Below are 16,569 nucleotides of genomic sequence, written 5' to 3'. Positions count from 1 at the left end.
CAGTGTAATCTACAGAGTGTGTTCTAGGAGAGCCAAGGTTACATAGAGAGATAGTGTATTATCAAAAAAAGGAAAACAAAACAAAACCATTAGTCACTGTTTCCAGATCTAGTGAATGTGGCACGCACTTTAATGCCATTTCCATGCCTTTGCATATGCTGGTGTGCCCCCCACGGTAAAGCAGCACTCCGACTTTGCCTTCCAACTTGGAACATCATTCAGTACCCAGTTTTAAAGATCTTTCTTCTAGGCATGACTCGAGATCATCCCTTTTCCTCCATAGATGCACCTTTACTTCTCCTCTACTACAGACCTGACAAGCTTGTGTTAAAGGTATTCATCTGTACACCTCGCCTTCAGTAGATAGTAATGCATTTCCTTGAGGAAATGGATTGAATTTCAAATATCAATTTACTTCTGACATTTGAAATAGTGTCTGGAACATAACAGGTACCCAGAGATATTGTCTGGATCTTTTCAGTTATTTCTGAAAGAGTACATGAGCCCACAAAATGATGTGAAAGAATCAGATTGGATAAACATCAATGATACTATGGGGGAAGGCAGGCTGCAACAGGATCTTTGTAGTCTCCCCAGACTACTCAAACTCACAATACAGCATAGGCATGACTTGAATTTCTGATATTCCTGCTTTTCTCCCAAGTGCTGGAATTACAAACATGCATCGCTCAGCCTGAGACAAGTTTTAAAACTCTAGGAATACTATATATTTTATACCACCTCACCCTGGCTATACACAAGTGTATAAGTTCTCATTTATAATATACATGATAAAACTAAGATGAAAAGATTGAATTATTTTCTAAAATCCTGTGTCTAAAAAGAATCAAGTCCATACCAGAAGCCACACTCCACTTCTTTGGAGGTTGAGGCAGAAAGAATCCAAGTTTGAGGTCAACCCAGGCTACTGTGCTGGTTGGTTTTTCTCAACCTGACACAAGCCTAGACCTATATGGAAAGAAGGAATTTTAGTATAGAGAATGTCTCCATAAAGACTAGCCTATAGGAACGTCTACAGGACATTTTCTTGTTTAATGATTGATGTGGAAAGGCCCATTCCACTTAGGGCAGGCAGTGTCACACAACTGGGCAGATGTGTCTGAGTGATATAAGAAAGCAGGCTGAGCAAGCAAAGGAGTAAATCAGGAAGTATCACTCTTCCAAGGCCTCTGCTTCAATTCCTGACTCCAGGTTCCTGTCATGACTCCCCTTCAAGAAAGGGGATTTCAGGACACATGGCTGAAATAACCCCTTTCCTCCTTAAGCTGCTTCTAGTCATGGTGTTTTATCATAGCAATAGGACGGAGCTGAAGATGCCCTACATACAAGAGTATTAGACCAGCCTGGACTACGTGGCAAGGCTCTATTTCTAAAAGACAAAAAACCATTTCAGGTAGTTTCTAACTGTGCCTTGCTTTTGCTTATCGCAAAATTATCACAAAGCTGAAACTGCCTCTACGAGCGCACATTAGGGACTGTATACATTCCAACAGAAGACACCACATCAGTAAAGATGAGAATGCAGAAACATTTTAGTAAACTTCTGCCTGGGAATATTCTGTGAGAATTAATACTGGAAGGGCTTCAGTATCACAGATGTCCCAATCCCAGATACTTCAAAAGTCCCAATATCCTTCTCCTGTGGAATAAAATTAATACTTGAGTCACAAAGTTGTTTCAGAGGGAAAAAACATAGAAGGTATTTGATACAGTAACAGACACGTGGCAAATGCTAGAAAATGCAAGCATGCCCTTTACTGTCTAATCTGTGCAAGCTCAACAAACATGTCACATAAAAAGCAGTGGGGGTATCAATTCCATCCAGCAGCCCTAGAGACTCTGTGAGTTCTGAGAAAGGTGAAATGGGACAAGAATCTCAGAGATGAGCATGGAGGGCAAGCCTGGAGGTAAAGAGGTTAACTGGGAGGCAATTTAGCAACTGAAGCAAATAACATACATGAGTGTTGGACCTACAATGTTTGTAGTGGGCTGATCGGAGAAGATATATACATTCCCAAGGAAGAATAACTGGAAAAAATGACTGAGGAATAAAAAAAAAAAATAAGGGAACATTTAAATGTGGACAGCAGGCAATACGGGTAGGTACAGATCACACACATGATTTTAAACACCAGACTTCACCCATTAGTTGTAGGGCTAAGCAAACTCACTCCTCTTTGAATCTTCCATCTGTAAAATGAAAGCAACTGCAGTACAGGTGCAGGCACAGGTGTTTCACATGTTTAGCAGCTCAATGACCAGTCTACGTACCTGGTATGTACTTTCTTCATGCTCCTATGGACAATCTGATGAACACACCCTCTTTAGGCCAAGGATTCTCTCTAAAACACTCCTACTCCTTTTAAGAGTTAGCTTAATATCTAAGCTTTAGGAAGTATTCCTCTAAAGCAACTTCCAGCCTAATTGTTTCAGTATCTCACACTAGGAGGCATTTCAATTTTTAGTTATGTATCTCGCCTCTCTCCACAATAAACTGGGAGTTCCTTGACAGAGAAGACAAAAATTAAATCATGTCTACCTTCTTATACCCAATTAGCACATCTCAAAATTTGCAAATTTTGCTAAATGAAGAGAGAACGATCACACTGACCGAGCTACTTAATAAGCTCTTCCAGCAGGTTGTGGTAGTGCACGCCTTTAGTACCAGTGCTCAAGAGGCAGCGGCAGGCAGACCTGTGTGTTAGGGGTCAGCCAGGCCTACAAAGTGTAACAGTCTCAATAAAATCAAAACAAGAAAAACAAAACAAAACAAAACTCTTCCACCTAACTGCTTCTCTAAATCAATCAATCAATCAATCAATCAATCTATCCGTCAGTCCGTCCATCCATCCATTCTTGGCTTTTGAAAACAGGGTTTCTTTGTAAGAAAACTTGCTGGGATTAAAGGCATACATATGCTAAGTCACCGTTAATTCAATGTTGAAGATACAGAAATTCCAAAGTATGATGAAAACTTCTAGAAGTAATCCTTTTTCTTTTTTAAGATTTCTTTCTTTTTTCAAAAGATCTTACTTTATGGGCTATTAAGACTGCTCATCAGGTAGCCAGACATACTTTCAGCCAAGTCTGATACTTTGAGTTCAATTCCTTAGACTCTTTACGGCAGGAGGAGAAAACTCACTCCTGAACACTGCCATGTGAATGTGTGAACACATACAGAAACACATATAAAAAAGAGCATCCACACAATAAGTGGAAGCCAGAAGAGGTCATCAGATCCCTCAATTTGAGTTATAGGCATTTGTTATTGAATGGGTGCCAGGAAGAGAACTCTGGTCTTTAATGATATAAGCAAGTGTTCTTATGTGCCATCTCTCCAGCCCTGTACATATTCTGAAGGACAGTAGCTTTTGACTATTCTATTTCTAGAGCTTTACACACAGTTCCCAATCAACAAGCTAATCATGTGCTTCTCTAAAGTCATTTAGCAAATACACAGCAAGATAAACAATTAATAGTTCCTTTAACATAATCTACAAGGAAGGGCTAACCCACTATTACTTGGGGCTATTTTTGTTGACAAAGTCTCAACTACCTAGGAATTATTTAAAATACATAATACTTACTAGAATATGTTTGTGAAAAATGAAAAATAATATATGCTGTTTAGGTCTAGCAAAGCAGGTCTATAATCCCAAGCATTGCACGAAGATCACAAGTTCAAAGCCTGCCTAGGCTATAAGGTGGATTCAAGGCCTGAGCAATTTGATTGGGACCTATCTCAATATAAAAATTAAGAAGAAGGCTAGGGATATATTTTAGTGGTAGAGTGTAACTGGGCCACAGACCCAATATTTAGCACAACTGACTGATGATGTAAGTACTACTGAGGCAATAAATTCAGTACATACACAACACCACCTGCCAAAACTAAAACATGGGCCTAAACCATCAAAGTCCATAGTCCTGGGAAAGTATAAATATACTAACCTTGCTTTCTGGCTTCCATAGTTCTCCTTCTAGCTAACTGTCCTTGTTAACTGAAGTATGCCAACTCAGGACATGGTTTTTGTGATTAAATGCTCACCCTAAGAAAGGCTCAGGCTTTTCAGGGAGCCCGAACACCCGGTGTAGTCACCAGCTGGGTAATGAAGAGTTTCTATTGGCTTAAACCAATGTCTAAGCAATCTTCTCGAGTAAATATGCCACGGGAGCACTTACTTGGGGAAGACATAAAAGGACTTCAGTTCCATTACCAAGGCTGAAGAGAAAGATTATTACAGACAGTGGCTAGTCTCTCCTGAAATTTACAAACAGCCTCAAACGAGTCTAAGGCAATGTCTAGTGCCCTAAATTCCTCCAATCCACTTTCCTGTATCACTTGCCCTTATCTTCCCTTATCCCTACACTTTTCTATATCACTCAATCATATCTTCAAATTTCCCAATCTCTTTCTTTTTCCTCAGCTCATGACCATGATTTCTAGTTTCCCCTTTAAACTATAGGGTTCAGTCATTCCAAGCAGGGGATTTAGATTTACTGAACGGTACCACCCTGGTGTATGAAGTCAGAAGAGATCCTATCTTCTCTCTTGTCTACACCTTTCTCTGTCCTAAAGGAAAAGGCCCCCAGGACATCTTTCAAAGGACTTTAAACACCACGCACACTTCTTACAACTTCCAGCTCAGACTTCTGAGCTTGTTCCACAAGTATTTTACCACACACTGGCACTGACAGGTGCACAATTGAAAATGACCTCAGACCTTCCTTCTCCCCAACACAGTCTCCAGCGAATCCATTCTTCTGTTGCCCCACCCACACAGTTTACAATCATTCCTAACCATTCTATCTACTCCAGTTTAGAAGTAAATCTATAATCTAATCATTCCAAACACACCCAACCCAAGCCACTCTGATCTTTCTTTATTTCTGCAGTCAACACAGCAATCGGATCATTTCAAAGCTCAACCAGGATCAATTTGCCCCTGATTCAAGCTTATCTCATAAAAAGTAAAAATTAGAGCTAGGTGATGTTGGCAAATACCTTTAATCCCAGAGCTTGGGAGGCAGAAGTGAATCACTGACTACAAGGCTACCCCGGTCTATAGAGCAAGTCTCAGGACAGACAAGGCTACACAGAGAAACTCTGTACAGTGAAGGAAGAAAAAAGGAAGGGAGGGAATTATAATGTTTAATTCCATCCTTCAGAAAGTAGTGACACATGGATCTCTGTGAGTTCAAGTCAAGCATGATCTACAAGGAGACTTCCAGGCCAGTCAGAGCTACAGATAGGACCTGTCTAAAAAAAAGAAGAAGGAAGAAAGGAAGGAAGGAAGGAAGGAAGGAAGGAAGGAAGGAAGGAAGGAAGGAAGGAAGGAAAAGAAAAAAAGTAGGGTTTTGGAGAGACGGATTAGTGGTTAAGAGCTCTGGCTGCTCTAGGAGAGACCTGGGTTTGGGTCCTAGTCCCACATGGTGGTTTACAACTTTTGCTAATTCCTGTCCTATACATTCCTTGGTGGGCACTAGGCATAAATATGATGGACATACATTTATGCAGGCAAAACACCCAAATACATTTTTTTAAAAAAAAACTTAAAGCGTTTATAAAGTCACACAGGACCTTGCCTCATCTCATCTGAGTACCCCTCTTCTCCCCTTACCCCCTGCTCATTCTTCTCCAATGGAACTAGCTACTATACCCCAATGGCCTTTCCATGTGGCACCTTCATGACTTTTAGCTCCACTAGAACCTTTCATCACCTAGCATATACTTTTTCTTCCCCCAGACAAGAGCACATTTTATCACCCTGGCTGGTCTGAACTCACTATGCAGACCAGACTAGCATTCTGAGTACTGGGATTAAAGACTCAATCCCAGTGTGTGTGTGTTTTCTTTTTCTTTCTTTCTTTTCTTTTTTTTCTCTTTCTTTCTTTCTTTCTTTCTTTCTTTCTTTCTTTCTTTCTTTCTTTCTTTCTTTCTTTCTTTCTTTCTTTTTAGGACAGAGGGATCCTCTGTAGCCAAGGCTGGCCTCCATCTTAAGGTAACCTTCCTACCTCAGCTTCCCAAAAATAAGGATAACAAGCTTGAACCACCACACTTGTTTTGTTCTGTTTCCCAGGTAGTTTTGGTGTTATGCTGCTCAGGATAGAAGGCAGGGCTTTGTGCATGGTAGGTTGTTTGGGGCTTTGAAGGGGTGGTGTCAGTGTGTTTGAGAGTCCTAAGACCTTTGGAATGGCATCAACCTCACTGAGTAGCCAGGGCTGGACTTAACTTCTGATTCTCCTGTCTCCACCTCCCCAATACTAGAATTGAAGGTATGAGCAACAGCACTGGGCTCAAAGTACATTTAAACTTAGTCTAACATTCTCATATCGGTGCTATCAAATTCAATTCAAACAATATATCTAATGAAGTCAGAATATTTCTACCAGACCAAATATTTGGTATCAAGGACCCAAGAGACTTATCAAGTGAATTCTATGTGGCTTTGACTAGGCACCTGCTGTTTGATAAATCCCGAGTTCTGATTAGTGAAAACATGCTATGTTTCCTTAAAAAAGTTACATGCTTCGGGAGAAAAATCTGTAAGTCTCCCAGCTTCTTAGCTTCCTCATATCTGAGTAGGCTTTGAGAAAAAGCCAAAGAAACTAATAAATAAAAGTGTTCCACTAACAGAGAATGCCTTTGTTAGCATTAAGGACTATTATTAAACTGAGACTAAAAGAATGGCACCGAAGATAAATAGCTTGGAGTAAATACTACGTTTGAATAGAACTGATATGCACCAAAGTAACTGCGACTTAAATACCTCTCACGAGAAATCCAAGTTCTTAACTTGAGTTTCCGACTCCATGCTACAATTCCTACCTTAGTAAGGAACTGACATACTTCTCAAAGGGACAGCTAGGGTGGTCCAAGGGCTCTGGGGCAATGTCTAGCCAACCGCGCCTCCGCCCATCGCCACCAACTCCCCCGCCATCTCCCTGGGTGTGCCCCCGCCGGCCGCTAGCCCGCAGCCCTCGCCCGGCCACCCTCCGCCACTCACATCCGCGCCCCGGACACACAGGAGCCCTACCCGAAGTGACCGCTCTGCTCCGGCTTCCCACCGCGGGGAAGACGCTCAGTCGGGCTTTGCCTGCCTGACTCACTCTGTTCTGCAGAGCCGCAAAAGCAGAACTCCCAAGGCTGCGCAGCCGCACAGAGCGCCGCCACCGGGGTCAGAGCGAGCCCCGCATGCACTTCCGCCCTCCGAACCAAAGCGCACCCGACCCACAGCACCCGGAGCCCACCGCAAGTCCAGGGGCCCTCGGCGCCGGCAGATGACGTCACGAAGCCCACGTGGCCTGCGCTCCGCCCTCCGAGTTCTGCCCCACTAGGTCTGAGCCGCTTCTGCGCGTGCGTAGACGATTCAGCGCGCGCCCCTACGTCTGAGAACCGGGAAGTGAAGAATCCTGAGCTGAGATGTGGGCTGCCGTGGTAGCACAACTTTCTTCTTCCTCACAAAACAGTATCGTAAAAACGTTACTTTTAAGAGTGATTGGCACGGTTTTGTTGGTTTCGAGACAGGACAGTGGTCTCCAACGGTGGCTGCAGCGGGTCTGGAACTTGTTTGTATCTTAGGCTCTGCAGCCGCTTAAGTGCTGGTACTGCAAACCCGAGCCACCACACCTAGCTTTCAAGGTAAATCAAATCCATTTGCTCAATAGATCCTCTTCTGTCTTGTAAAACCACAGTAGGCATTAGTGGCTGTATTTAACCTGAGATGGTAAAAGCCCTGATTCCTCCCTACCCATTCTACTCTTAATTGCTTGGAAAATAAATAATAAACTTACCCCCAAGAAGTATTTAAACTGAGTCTATACAAAAGTCTTACAAGAACTTGGAGGGTTTCTTTTCTTTCTTTTATCACCCAGTGGATGGGACTAACACTCCTCTTTTGTGATAGTCCCTAAACCCTGGAGGACATGATGTCCCTTTTATGACTGAGCATACAACAGCTGTTTATTCTCAGCACTTTGACCTGTTAATGAGTCTCTGCAATAACCACTGTCCATTGCAAAAAGAAGGTTCTTTAACCTAAACTGGCATCAGCAGTGATAGTGCACATATTAGGATAGCTATTTAGAAATAAAATGGTCACCTTTTAGCAAAAGAAGAGCAGAGCTTCCTTACCTGGACCTACGACCTACCCAACCATGGACCTTTGGCTAGGTTTACATTACCAAGTGTCAGTTCCCTTCTGTGGTGTGTACCTCAAGACCAACCAAAAAGCAATTGGTTGCTTCCATAACACACTTGTCACTGTTACACCAGTAGTGTTGCAGGTAGGACCCACAACTGACTGATCGCTCAAAATTCTGTATAGCATCTTCCAGTACTATGAAAGCTAGCCAGCAGAAATGTTCTAACAGAATTTCTCTGTCTTGTGTCTTTAACTATAGAGCCATTCAATATATTTGTGATAGTTAAGCAACAGCAATGACAGTTTCCTGTGGTGCTTTGCAGGACTCAGGCCTCCCTGGCCAACAACTCAAAGGAAACTTGCCCATTCCCATTCCCAGCACTAGGTCTTCCACTCAATAACATAAGGATTCTGGGAGAGTTTATCCATGCAGGGAAGACTAATGTTTTTTTTTGTTGTTGTTTGTTTGTTTGATTGATGAAATATACTAGAAAATGTGTCATGTGTATAAGAGGTAAAAAGTGGGCTGGGCCAATAAGTATCTCCTGAGTGCCTGTTTGACACACCTGCATGATCTCAGCTAGTCACTGATAGAGTTTAATCTTGTGGGGATTTATGTTTTGAGAAGGTGAAGTAGATGAGAACTGTGACTTTCCATTTTTGGACTGTTATTCTTACAAAGAAACCTGTGATTTTTTTTCCCCCCAGAAATATAGATCATTTACTAAGGAGTCTCATTTAAAAAAAAAAAACCTGCATTTTTACTTGGGATGTGTCTTTGATAATATGTTCAATTCCTTGAATCAGAATTTATTTTTTATTAGTCATTTAATTCTACAGAAAAATCTCACTATTGTTCAGTGTATTTCCTACAAACTTCTAACCAGCTTGAGTCATGGTATTGAAGAAATATTTTTTAATTCTCCTTCAATGACGTATGACTCACTTTTTAAGTACGTTAGACTTGGGATTCTGCTCTGCACTTGGAATTAAAAACTAAGATGTTCACTCGGGAGGCAGAGGCAGGAGGATCTCTGTGAGTTCGAGGCCAGCCTGGTCTACAAGAGCTAGTTCCAGGACAGGAACCAAAAACTACGGAGAAACCCTGTCTCGAAAAATTAAAAAAAAAAAAAAAAACTAAGATGTTTATACTAGTTATACATAGAGTATAAAATAAATTAAGATTTAGTAATATATAAAATATCCCTACCACTAAGATAGTGAGTCCTGAACTTTGCAGTTATGAAATTATTCAGATACATACTAGAAAGGAGATTTTGATGTCATTGTTTCACATATCTACTCAGTGTCTAATATACATCTAAGAATCCTAAACATTAAAATAAACCTGAGATCTTCTAAAGCTCTGTAAATAACTAAAAGATGAATGAGCTCAACAAAGGCCATCTTACAATGAATACAATGAAGAAGAAGGTAGAACATGAAAGTCATTACGCAAATAAGAGTCAACATTGAGTTTTGTTAATTTGCACAAGCAACTTAAAATTCTAGTTTGTTCTGACTGCTATCTTTAAAACAAATGTATAATTAAATAGCTATATAGATTAATCACCACTTTTTTCAAAGGTATTATTTACATAGTTATAGAATTATTTTTTGTATTGAAATTAGTTTTTTTATCATACAATATTTCTTGTTTATAGTTTACCCCTCCCTCTACTCCTATTTCTTCTCCACCTCCCCTGCCCTTGAGATATACTTCCCCTCAGGCTTCTAAGAGATAACAATCAAACAACAAAATATGAACCAAAACCTAGCGTATTGAAGTTGAACAGGGAAACCCAACCGGAGGAAAAGAGCTCCAAGAATGCTTTTGGTAAGATGGCCATTATTGCTATGTTAATCCTACTGATTCATGAGCATGGGACATCCTTCCATCTTCTGATGTCTTCTCCAATTTGTTTCTTCAAAGACTTGGAAGTTCTTGTCATACAGGTCTTTCACTTGCTTGGTTAGAGTTAACCCAAGATATTTTATTTTATTTGTGGCTATTGTGAAGGATGTTTCTTCCCTTGTTTCTTTCTCAGCTCATTTATCTTTTTCAGTTAATCTTGTATTAAGGCACATCACTAAAGGTGTTTATCAGCTATAGGAGTTCTCTGGTACAGACAACTGCTTACCTCAGACCCAGAAAGACAAACATGGAATATACTCACTTACAAGTGGATATTAGTTGTAAAGTAAAGGATAACCATGTTATAGTTAACAGACCCAGAGAGGCTAGGTAACAAGGGGGTGGGACTTTCAGCTCAAGAACTGAGACTCAGGTCTAACCACACTACCTTTTGACCTACAATCTTGCCTATGAGATGTGGGGTGGGGATGGAGGGTAAGGGTGGTTTGGAGATTGTGGGAGTGGCCAACCAGTGACTGGTCCAGCCTCAGACATATACCACAACAGTGAACCCACCTCTGTCACTGCCTGGAGTGCCAGAACCCAGAGACTGGATGACCCAGAGACTTAGGGTAGAAAAAAGCACACTTGTGAAAAAATGCCAATGAAATATCTGTTGGAGATCTCTAATTAGACTTTTTCTGAATAATGTCTGATTGTTGGTCTCTGCATCTGATCCCATCTGCTGCCAGAGAAATCCTCTCTGATGATGACTGAAAAAGGCACTGATCTAAAAGTGTAACAGAGTATCATTAAGCATTTTGTTTTATTATTATTATTATTATTATTATTATTATTATTATTATTATTATTATTTCTTTAGACCAGTAGTCTTTGATTTTACACTGGATCTCTAGGCTCTCTAATCTCAGATTCTTGGTTGCCTAAGCATTGGCATGTATAGGTTCCTTCTCAGGGAATTGTCCTTCACTCAAATTAGACATTGGTTCTGTGCCAACATTTCCCTAGCATATTTTACAGGCAGAGCAGTTTGTAGGTCAAAAGTTTTGTGACTGGGATGGTGTTCACCTTTCTCTTTCATTAGCCTGCAGTGTACCTTCTTCTACCAAAGAGTTTAGAATGAATTTTCCATGTTCAATGAGGTGTGTTGGTGTTGTCCTCAGCAATGATGCCTCCATTGTCAGTTTTTGGAAAGCAATTCTTTGTGTTAATAACAGTCTGGATTGTTTGGGGGATTTCCATGGGATCTAGTTGGTCAGTAACTCAATTGAATACAACTCAACCCTACAACTGGAAGCCTTGCCTGGCTACAAGAAATGGTCAGATGAGACTCTAGCCCCATTACTAGGAGTCCTCATTATGATCACCTTCAAAAATTACAGGAAGTTTCTGCCGTACTATGTTTACACGTCACCCGCCAAATGCCCCCAGTTCCAGCCATCTCTTATTAAGCCTCCTTCTGCCTGCCCTTCTCCAGTCCCTAGTCTGCTCATAAAATCTATACTACTTCCCTCTCCCAGGTAGAAACATTTGCCAACCCCACCTCCTCTTTATCTAATCACTCTGAGTCTGTGGATTGTAGTTTGGTTATCATTTACTTAACAGCTACTATCCATTTCAAAGTGAATATACACCATATTTATCTTTATGATTGTGGGTTACTTCACTCAGGATGATTTTTTTTCTAGTTCTACCCATTTGCCTGAAAATTTTAAGACATCATTTTTTAACAGTTGAGTAATACTTCATTCTGTAAATATACCACATTTTTAATTTCCATTCTTCTGTTAAGAGACATCTAGATTGTTTCAAGTTCCTGACTGTTATGAACAAAGGCACAAAATATGGTAGAATAAGTGTCCTTGTGTTAGGATGGAGCATCCTTTGGGACCAAGAGTAGTATAGCTGGGTCTTGAGTAGCTTTATTCTTTACTTTCTGAGGAAGGGCCATATTGATGTTCAAAATAACTGTACTAGTTTAGTTTTCCCCCCCCTGCAATGAGAAATGTTTCCTTTACTCCACATCCTCTCAAGCATGAGCTGCAATATCAGGGGCTTTGAGTACACAGCCTTAGCACCTTCTCAGGGCCCATCAGAGATTGGCTATGGCAAGTGAAAACCTAGCTAATTGGATCTGAGGGTAAGCGGAAAAATTAACTTATGTATATTACCTCTACATGTTCTTTATTCCTTGGGTGAAGAAACAGTGAGAAGAAGAAGGGGGTGATCTCCACCACATTTTTTGGTTTTTACAGACATAGTTAAAAAATTCCTTAGGCAAAGATGATTGTGTGCATTTCAGAATCACAAAAAGGGCAGGTGGAACCTGACAAAGCAGTGCTCCAAAACAGGTGACATTACTCAGGAAGGGCCAGCACCCAAGGGAAAATACCTGGCATTCCAAACCATTGGTTAAAGTTACTAAACATCCTTGAACCCCAGAGGCTGTCTTCCTATCTTTTTGATTGTCTATTAGCAAGAGTAATTGTCTGTTAGCAAGAGTAATTGTGGGGAATTGACTCTATATAAATTTAACTGTTAGAATAAAGAGTGAATGCTATCCCTCTAAGGTCATTCTGCCCATAAAGGAGAAGTTACACTGCTGAGGTATATTGGGAATGATCCTATTTTGAAGGGTACAGTTATGGCTTCATAAGGTTTTTACAGATTGGACAGTGACTTTTCCTAAAGACAAGTGTTCCCAAGTTTCTGAACTGCTGAACGAGTTTCTCCATGTGGATGTGTACATATACACTTCCAATGGATTAGTCTAATAGATCTGTCAGCTGTACATTCATTGTATAGTCTTTTGGGTTCCAACACTGCAACTTGTGTATTGATCTTACTCATTCTGGCACATGTAATATGGAATCTCAAAATAGTTTTGATTTGCTGCTCCCTGATGGCTAAAGATGTTGAACATTTCTTTCAGTGTTTCTCAGTCATTTCATGTTCCTGTACTGAAACTTTTTTGTTTAGATCTGTACCCAATTTTTTAATTGGATTGCTTGGTTTTTTGATATCTACTTTTTTGATTTATTTATATATTTTGGATATTACTGCTCTATTGGATGTGGAGTTGGTAAGAATCTTTCCCATTGTGTAGACTACAGCTTTGTTTGATCTATTATAGTGATATTTTATTTATGTCTTATAAATAAAGCTTTCCTGGGGACCGGAAGTTAAAACTAAGCCACTAGAGGCAGTGGTGTCACACACTTTTAATCTTAGGATTTGGGAGACAGAGGCAGATGGATTTCTGTGATTCAGGGCCATCCTGGGCCACACAAGATTATTACAAAAAAAGATCCAGGTGGTGGTGGTTCACACATTTAATCCCCATACTAGAGAGTCACATGCCTTAATTCCAGCACTAGAGAGGAATATAAGGTGGATAAGAAAGGAACTCCCTTTTAGCCTGAGGATTTCTTAGAGGTAAGGCTCTCTATTGGCTTGGATGCCATGCTTTTCTGATCTTCAGGCTGAACCCTAATGTCTGTTTCTGGGTTTTTATTATTTGTAATACATTTGGCGCCCAACATTTAGGATATGAATTCATGAAAGGGTCACTCACACAGGCTGTAGATACATGTGGGGCTGTCGTCCCACCCAGCTTAGCTTTCTATTCTTTTTTCCTCTAGCCTCTGATTTATAAGTGTAACAGAATATCATTAGGAATCATTTTGGTTTATTATTATTATTATTTCTTTAGGCTCTCTAATCTCGGATTCTTGGTTGCCTAAGCAGTGGCATGTATAGGTACCTTCTCAGGGAATTGGCTTTCACTCAAATTAGACATTGGTTGGTTACTCTGGCAAGTTCTGTGCCATAATTGGAGAAATGAGAAAGAAAATTGAATCATTTACTAAAGTTATACAGGGCCCAAAGGAAGTTTTTGTAGATTTCTTACAAAGATTCAGATCAGCAGTAAATAGAATGATACCAGACTCAGAAACCAGACAAATAATCAAATAACTGGCTTTTGAAAATGCTAATTCTCTATGCAAAAGGATAATTAGGGCATTAAAGGCAAGGTCAGCACCTTAGGAGGAATGGATCTGAGGTACAATTACTATTGAATCTCATGACCATGATGATGCTTGAATAGGAGAAGTTATTTCTAGAGGTTTGAGGAAAAAATGAAACATCAAATGTTATCATTTGGCAAACAAGGTCACCTTAAAAGGGGCTGTAGCCAGGTCATACCTAAAAACATTGTTTTTTCTAAGAATAATCCGTTGAGAATGCCCCTCTGTTCTTGATGATGCAGAAGGAATTGCAAAGACAGGCATTGGACTAATGATTGAAGGTCAATGAGGAATATTCATGGTGATGATGTCTACAAAGAATCATAGCTGCTCAAGGTTTATACAGTAAGTGGCAGTTAAATGAACAACCCTAAATTGGACATTTTTATCACACATATAAGGCTTAGGAAACATTAGTAAAAGTATGTAGATATATATTTAAAGTCAGAAGATAGGGAGAATGGCTGTAAAATAGTGTTTACAGAACTTGACAGCCATTCCAAACATGACCTCAGTCTGCAGTGTGGTCCTGTCCATGGCTGGGTCAGTTGCCAACCATTCAGAAATCAGGCAGAAGCTTATGGTGCTCATAGTCCGCCTTTCTGAACTCCTGGCTATAGACTGTTCTGATAGAGGGAGGTCTTTGTCTTTAGTTGTTCACCCATTGGTTAACACAACAGGCTTCAGTGGACAGTTAATAACTCCTGGCCACACACAAAATGTGCTATCCATAGGTTACATACTGGCACTTTGGATAGCTCACAACAGGCAGTAATTCCAAATTCAGGGTACTGAATTACATCTTCTGGCTTCCTTGGACATACACACACATGTGCATAAATAAAAATAAATTTTGTTTTAAAATAGATTATACAAAATGAAATTTTTACAATTTGAATCACAATAAAAGTTCATAGGTTGTAGCAATGAAGTTTGTATCTTTTCAAAGAGACCATTTCAATTCTTCATACAGAAAATGGGAATGATCAGGTGCAGGAGGAGAGTATTTTGAAATCTCAGAAGGAGACAGGAGGAGTTTGCTTGCTGAGCTATTGTATTCACCCAGAGTCTGGTCATGATTCCCTGACTTATACAAGAAGAAAATCAATTTTCTAAAAGCTATTCTATAATGTTAAAATTTTCCCTTAAAACTCTTGATCTATGTTCATTGTGTATCTGACAACAATAGCTATGTAATATAAATACTTGTTTTTCAAAACATTATATATACATATATGCATTATTTAGACATTATACAAATATCTCAAAGTGACTGAATGAAAAGTCACATACTTCAAAGTAAAGAAACAGTTACAGATTTACTGGAAAAGCTCTATTCTCAAAATAATGTGGTATTCTCTCTCTCTCTCTGTGTCTGTCTCTGTCTGTCTCTCGCTCACACATACACACACATGTGCAAACAAACACACACACCACCAGCCTTTATACTGTATCTACAAAGTTCTTGGGGAGAGTCATTTACAAGATAATTTAATTAAGGAAACTTTTTAATCTTACAAACATTACACAGCAACACAGATTACATATTCAACAACAATTTGAACTCCAGTCTGTCATATGAACTTTGTTCATAATGATTTTACAAAGAACATTTTTCAGTACAAAAAATCCAATGAATACAATATTTCATTTTTTACAATTGCAACTGAAGATTACCTAAAGATTATTCTTTGATACCAGCTAGGTTTTTCTTTCTTTTCTCCTAGTTGGTTCTCCCTGAATTCCCTTTTTAGACTATTGCCAAACTAGGTAGCACCTTTGAAATCTAGTCAGGTTTTTATTGATCTAAGAAACAACAATAAACCTCACATCTTCATCATCATGGGTGGCAGATTTAATGAGAAAATTGGGAATTCTTTAAGTGAAGAATTAGTTAAAAGAGAGCTTTATTCCACATTAAAAAAATAGGAAGTATTATGACAATGAAGGGATTTGGGTCTCTGTCTGATAATATGCTGTACAGTTTGAAAATGGGAAAATTAAATTAAAGGATAAGTAATTTAAATTTATCATTTTTGTTTTACCACTAAGAAGTTTGTTAATTTGAGTGCTAAGATACACGTTTTAGAAAAATTTAATAAAAATCATAGAGATATGTAGGGATATAACCCCACCCATTGGGGGCGTGTTCGCCTTGGGCTAATGTTTACTGATAAATCTGCTGGGCGTGATCCCAGCAGCCCCTTTTCTCTGCTTTTCCTGTTCTCCACGGGAACCTGTGGTCCTGTAAGTCTATTTCCTTATTAAAGCTGTATATATTTTTATAATCTGTCTGCATTCATTTACGCCGTCACATTTGGCGTCCAACGTCGGGCTATTTTGCCCCCGCCCCGGCACAGGGGGCGCGCAAGCTCCATCTTTCCCAGCCTTTGCGAGCAAGCTAGTTACTGGAGCTCAGGAAGTGGGATTGGGCGAGCATAGCCTGCTAGCTTTCACAGCACGCTCCCTGCTCGCTTTCCCTTCCCCCATTCCAGGCCAC

General features: G+C 39.9%; 1 protein-coding gene across 6 annotated transcripts in view; it reads right to left on the bottom strand.

Moving 5' to 3' along the window:
• Atg5 (autophagy related 5) overlaps positions 1–7,325 on the bottom strand; it is a 126,516-nt gene extending 119,191 nt beyond the window's left edge. For 3 of the 6 annotated variants that reach the window (XR_009056665.1, XM_057761493.1, XM_057761492.1), the window contains exon 1: positions 7,059–7,287. The gene's annotated coding sequence lies outside the window, so the exon portion shown is untranslated. Of the gene's footprint in view, positions 1–7,058 lie in introns of all 6 variants that reach the window. The other 3 variants (XM_057761491.1, XM_057761489.1, XM_057761490.1) reach the window with 3 other exon arrangements.
• Between the last annotated feature and the right edge of the window lie 9,244 nt (positions 7,326–16,569).

The sequence above is a fragment of the Chionomys nivalis genome, chromosome 2 (genome assembly GCF_950005125.1).
Source record: "Chionomys nivalis chromosome 2, mChiNiv1.1, whole genome shotgun sequence".
Classification (NCBI taxonomy): domain Eukaryota; kingdom Metazoa; phylum Chordata; class Mammalia; order Rodentia; family Cricetidae; genus Chionomys; species Chionomys nivalis.
The sequence above is the reverse complement of the archived record's forward strand: the minus strand, read 5'-3'. Positions and strand labels throughout refer to the sequence as shown.